The sequence below is a fragment of the Mustela erminea genome, chromosome 8, assembly GCF_009829155.1.
Source record: "Mustela erminea isolate mMusErm1 chromosome 8, mMusErm1.Pri, whole genome shotgun sequence".
NCBI lineage: Eukaryota > Metazoa > Chordata > Mammalia > Carnivora > Mustelidae > Mustela > Mustela erminea.
In genome coordinates this window covers 29328744-29334795 of record NC_045621.1, presented here as the reverse complement: position 1 = coordinate 29334795, position 6052 = coordinate 29328744, and the positions used below count along the sequence as shown (strand labels likewise).

General features: G+C 48.2%; 1 long non-coding RNA gene across 1 annotated transcript; it reads right to left on the bottom strand.

Moving 5' to 3' along the window:
* Positions 1-1472: 1472 nt before the first annotated feature.
* Positions 1473-5761, bottom strand: LOC116597040. Its single transcript, XR_004288454.1, has 3 exons — positions 5293-5761; positions 3588-3647; positions 1473-1801 (listed from the first exon to the last, which is right to left on the bottom strand). It is a non-coding gene; the product is annotated as an uncharacterized LOC116597040 (long non-coding RNA).
* Positions 5762-6052: the final 291 nt, after the last annotated feature.

The window sequence follows — 6052 nt, the reverse complement described above, 5'->3', positions numbered from 1 at the left end:
GGGGCACCTGGGTGGCTAGTGGGTTAAGCCTCTGCCTTCGGCTCGGGTCATCATCTCGGGATCCTGGGATCGAGTCCTGCATCCCTCTGCTGTTCCCCCTACTTGTGCTCTCTTTCCTTCTCTCACTCTCTGTCAAATAAATAAATTCTTTAAAAAAAAAATGAGTATGCCATTTAAATCAGTGGTTTTCAAACTATGAGTCACAACCCATCAAGAGTTCATTAAATCAGTTTCATTAAGCCTATAACCAGTATTTTTTAATGGAAAAGAGATATCTTCAGGGTGCCCTCTCTTGCTCTGCAGAATTCCATTGGCAATCTCTAAAATCCAACCTTCTCCCCCTGCTCTGTACTATTCCCCACAGCTGAACATGGCTGGAGAAAATCACACAACCAACACCCCGTAGTCTTAATGTAATTCATTTCCATGACTTCACCTGGGTCCTCACACTGCCTGGCCATCACGCCTCATTCCCTTGTCCAGGCACCTGCCACCTCCTGGAGGACCATCCTCTCTCCTTGACCTCTAGCACCTCCTTTCCCTCCAGGCTCTAAGCTGCTAACCTCATTTCCCACCTCTCAGAAAAAAAAAAAAACATTCAGAAAAGAACTGCCACAGTTTCCCCTCTCCACTTCTAGGCACCCACCAGCATCTGCCCCATAAACTCTGCCTTCCTCCCCTTCCTATGGAGGGACTATTCTTGCTCAAAGAGGACAGCCCCACCATTTGTCCCCTGGATCCCATTCAAGAATTTGGTGCCAACAACTCTCCCGTCTCTCTCTCCTACATCATCATGATTTTCCTTCTCTCCTGGATTATTCCCATTGGCATGTTATTCTATCTTTAGGGGGGAAAAAAACTACACAATGTTATACCTCAATAAAGCTGAAAAAATAATTTTAAAAAACCTCTCTCTTTTTGCCCTCTACCTACCACTCTATTTCTCTGCCCCTTGTCTAAGAATAATGTATAATAAAAGTCCTTGTAAGAATCGCCAGTGCTCCTTTACCAAATCCTCTCCTCTCGTTCTTTTTTATGTTCCCTCCAATCGATGCTGACCCCCTTCCCTCCTCCAAAGCCACCCTCGTCAAAATCACTAGTGACATCCATGCAGCTAAATCCAACTGTCAATGTTCAGGATGCCTCTTACATATCACGGCACGTGCTGCTCCCTTCCTCCTCCCTGGAACACATTGCTCACTTGGTTTCTGGGCCATGACTCTCTTCCAGTTTTCCTGCTGCCTCAGGGTCATTCCTTCTCACTCTCCCTCCAGTGCTCCTCTGATCTTGCCCACCTTCTCCGACTAGAGTCCCCAGAGACTCTTCCCTACATGCCCTTCTGTCCCGGGGATCCCATTTAGTCACAGCCTTCACAGGATTCTTAGAGATGCCGTCATCCCACCCCCTCCTGCGTGAGGGCTCCAGGGACGCCACCCACTTGTGGCTCATTGAATAGACGTCACTGATATGGACAATCTGTTTATTAGGAACTGTTACAGCCAGCTAATCATTTCATTCATAAACGACCAACTCACTCTCCTCCTGGAATCCTTTTGACTAATTAAATTCAGGTGTGATCCCATGACCTCCAGGTGAGCAGCAGGGTATCCAATTTGCCACCCTGGAGGCATCCATCCCTCTGGCTTGAGAGCCCTGATGTTGCATGATACGCCCTTCCCTCACAAATCCCCTGTCACCCAACTCCGTGCAGGTGTGCGCCTCAAATCTGTAGCTGCAGCAGCTCCTGCTGGCATCCGGGCAGCTGGTCCCCTTCACGAGCCTCTTTGGTGCACTGACAGAGCTGGGCAAAAAAAAGAGAGAGAGAGAGAGAGAGGGGAGCATATTGAATGTCAGGAGATGAAACAGCTGGTCTAAGACAAGGAAGAAAAAGATGACATGGTCACTAGACACCGTTTCTTGAGAATATAGTTCGAGGACTGTGGGTCCACACTGGGTGTTGCACAGTGTTACTCTTGCACCTGAGATATGGATTCAGGAAATTCTGCCCATCATGACGTATGCTTTGTAAATATCCCTCCAAGCCTGGAATGGAGAGACGGCTCAGGAGCTCTGAGTCTAAACACCATCACTAGAGCCTGCTCTGGTTTCAAATTCACTTTGCTGGCTCTCTTGAATTTTTTATTTTTTCCAGGTGTGGAGATCGGTTAAGTGGCCACAACATACTCTTACTTAACAATATCAGCGCTGACGGTCTGAGGACTCCGCTAAATTGGCACTGGGGCCAACATGTGGCTTTTTGACCTTGTAATTGCAAATACGGAGCTGTTTGTTTTCTCAGAAGTGTCTAGAACATGTGGGACAGGTATAAAATTTCCACATAAGCCAACCTCTTTGTTTTGGTCTGATCTAAACAAACTACTTCCTGCACCTGGGCCAAAAATACTCCTTCTAGTCCCATCTTTTTTGAGCGGACCCAAGCTTGGAGACTTCCAAGATGGAATTCTGCCATGCCTTATATGTGGCAAAATCTTAAACCAACACTTCTCAGCGCCAGAAAAATAGCAACATAGCCCCGGAAGAAATCAAAGCCGCATTTCTATTAAACCAAATTATTAACATGATAGAAAAGAGACCATTTTGTTAATGATCAAATATACAGGCATCAGCCAATTAAAGCTTTGAAGCAAATAGCCATAGATAGACTCCCTCACTGAAGCTAATCATTACTGCAAATGACATTTGAAATCTTGTGGGGGGTTTTTTCCTCCTAACTATAAGAATGAAAAGTTAAAACAAGTTACCAGCACAGCATGTGAGCTAAGCTCAAAGTGCATTTGCTCCAAATTGCAGTCTTTGACTCAAACGGGACAATACCCTTTTCTGCCCAAATTAGCTAAACAGAATTTGCAGTGAAACTCTCTAATGCCTGCTAGCAAGAACTGAGTCCTGGTAATGCTACTGGGAAGGGAGTCACGTGCTGGAATAAAGCACGCTCCAAACCAACCAACCTCAGTGCTTGTAATTCCTTCATTCCCCTGGCCCAGTGAGTTAACAAGAACCAACCAAGATAGCAATGCGTCTGTGAGCCAGTTAGCTCTGCTCGGGTTTTCAATCCAAGAGTGCGCCCTTCACTTGGTCATCCATCTTAAAAGGCAAACCCCTTCTCTCCATAGGGCAACCAGAGAGAGGGAAATCTCTCTGCCTTTGCTAAAACGGCTCAAAGGTTTTCACCACTATTAGGAGCACGGTGTCATCAAATAGTGAAAGAAGAGAATACTACCCTAGATTCTAGATTGGTTAAATAAAATATGGAGTGAGCATCCCATTCAAGGAGACCCCATTTTTCGGATTTTAATGCAAGAGGTATGCATTCTGTGCCTAGCAATTATTTGTGTTTAAGGTCACAATAATAAGCCTTTGCATTTGTAGAGGATTTTATAATCTAAAATCACTTTCATACATGTTAAGGCTTTTTAATCCTATTAGATGGCAAAAAAGACATAATAATCCCACCTCACAGACTTAAAAAAAGAGGAAGAAACTGGAGCTCAAAGAGATAAAGTCGTTTGCCCAGTCAGGCTATGAGGCAGTCAGAGAAACATCCAGGTCCGATCCCAGGTGCTTACCTCTAAACACAGTGTCCTAGATGAGTGGATTTTGACACCTGCCCCAGGGAGGGGGGGAATCTGAAAGTTCAAACTCTGATCAATCTCATGTGTGCAGATGAAATGAAGAAGAAATGTGGATTTTCTCTCCCTAGCCCCATCCCCACAAAGCACAACTGTGTCCACACAACCATAACCAAAAGCATTAAGTAGTCCATGGCACTGGTCCTTGTCACCAGCCATTTCCTTTATCACTAACTATACAATTTTTGCTATCCATCCTTCCTCACTCCACTGCCATTTATGCTGCCTAGAGTAGAAGCCCCTAGAGGGCAGGGACTGGGTCATACTTGCCTTGTGATGGTCTGCTGTACCTCACAGAGTTCATTTCACTTATCAGCTGCTTATAACATATCCACTCCTTTTTTTTTTTTTTTTTTAAGATTTTGTCAGAGAGGAAGCACAAGCAGGGAGAGAGAGGGAGGATCAAGGAGCCTGATGTGGGGCTTAATCCCAGGAGGCTGGGGATCATGACCTGAGCTGAAGGCAAGCACTTAACTCCTTATCAATCTGGAAAAGTGTGAGTTTATCCCCGTGTAGGGCAAGGAGCATGGCCTGGACCACCTCGCTTCCTCACTAATCACCATCCACTAGATCCCCAGGCTGCTTATGCTCCTCTGAGAGAACAGGACACATGACCACATGACAGACAATGGTCTACATCTAGGCACAAACTCTAACCCTTGAAACTATTATTTTCTGCCGAAAGGATTTCATACAAGCAATACCCTTTGCTATTGAAACTAACAGTGCATCAGGAGAACAAGTCTTATACTCCACTTCCTGGTGTAAATGAAAAGAGTTCTCTCATCTCTAAGGCAGTCCCATGGTGTGGACCAGCAGCACAGCACCTGTCCAGAACTCTGAAAGATTATGGGTGAACTGGGCATAGAGGAAAAAGCTGCAAACCTGGGGTGGATGGAATAAGGAATATTAGGAGAGGCCATCAAAGTAGCAATGGAAACTATGTGGCACCAGGCAGTTCTTCATTGACCTCTTTGTGGCAGACATCACCCATGAACATAGCACCTGTCAACCCCAGGATCTGACCCTCCTAAATACCGCACTTCACATGACCATCACCATTCAGCTGGGATCCGCAAACACAAGATCATCACCTATTTGCCATCCTTGTGCTTAAGACCCTGCTGGAAGTCAGCGTCTCACATGTTAGGCCTCAGTCTTGGTGCTTCCTCATGCTCTTGTGAGTCCAAAATTCCGGCCATTAGATTAACAACCCAGTTCTGATCTCCTGGATTCCTGACCTCGACTCTTGGTTGCCCTTTGCCCCTCCGTCACCATCACCAGGCCCCCACACCCACACCCAGGCCGAGACCTCTGGCCAGGGGTTGGGACCGGGGCCTGGTGACTTGCCCGTACTCCGGATTCCTGTTCTGCCCGACACACTTTTCTCACCCCCTCTGCTGACTCCGATATGCCCACTCCTCACTGAGGTCCAGCCGTGGCCCCTGACCGGGTTAGACTCCCTTCCCTGACTGCAGGACAACAGCCCAAGGTCACTGAAGAACTGAGAGAGGCACGGCAACAGCGGGAAGGTTCCAGCCTAAGCGCAGAGGGGGAGAAGCTAGCCTGCAGTTCACAAAATCCCCCCCCCCCGCCCCCGCTATAGAGTTTATCTGAAGGTTGGGCCCCATCGTTATCCCACCAGAAAAAGTGAAAGACTCCAGTCCTGGCTTTTTCTGCTTTATGGTCAAGTTTCTGCCTTCGAGGTAAGGAGCAGATGTTTCCTAAGCTCCCAGGGATTTACCGGCCTTGTTCACACCTTCAGCAGACAGTTCGTTGCCGGTTTAATTTATACGGTTCTGTTTCGCCCGTGAGACGCTAACTCGCGCTCCATCTTGAGTCACAAAATGGCGGCGTCCCGGATAGCCGGCTGGCCTCGCCGCGCCTAGCCCTGCGTCTCTCGCTGCTCCCTGCCCCCACTCCCCTGCCTCCCTTCCATCAGAGTCTCCGTATTCTCTGCACCCAAAAAACACAGCCGATGCCAGATGAGCGACACGCTGCCAGGAGAGGCTCCCTGGCACTACTGGTAGAACACCGGTCAGGAAGCCGGCCTGCGGGCTCCAAAGCCCACGTCCGCCTGCAATGCACCAGCCAAACGGGTTCCCTTCGCTGGGCCTCAGTTTGTGCATGTTACCCGAGGTGCGGTTGGGCTTAATGAGAGTCTACTAAACCCGAGTTTATCTGTGAAGGGAGGCGTTCGGCCCCCGCTCGGGTTGGGCCCTCAGACTTCCCACAATGCCCCGCTGCTACTCCCCCGCCGCTCAGGCTCAACCAGCGGTGGGAGAATCATTCCCAGCTGCTGGCAGCCGAACCCAGCTGCCATGCGGGGAGTTTTGTTACGCCTATTTCACAGTGGGTCGTGTCAAGTCAACATGTATTTCCTAAGTGCCCCTGACAAGCCC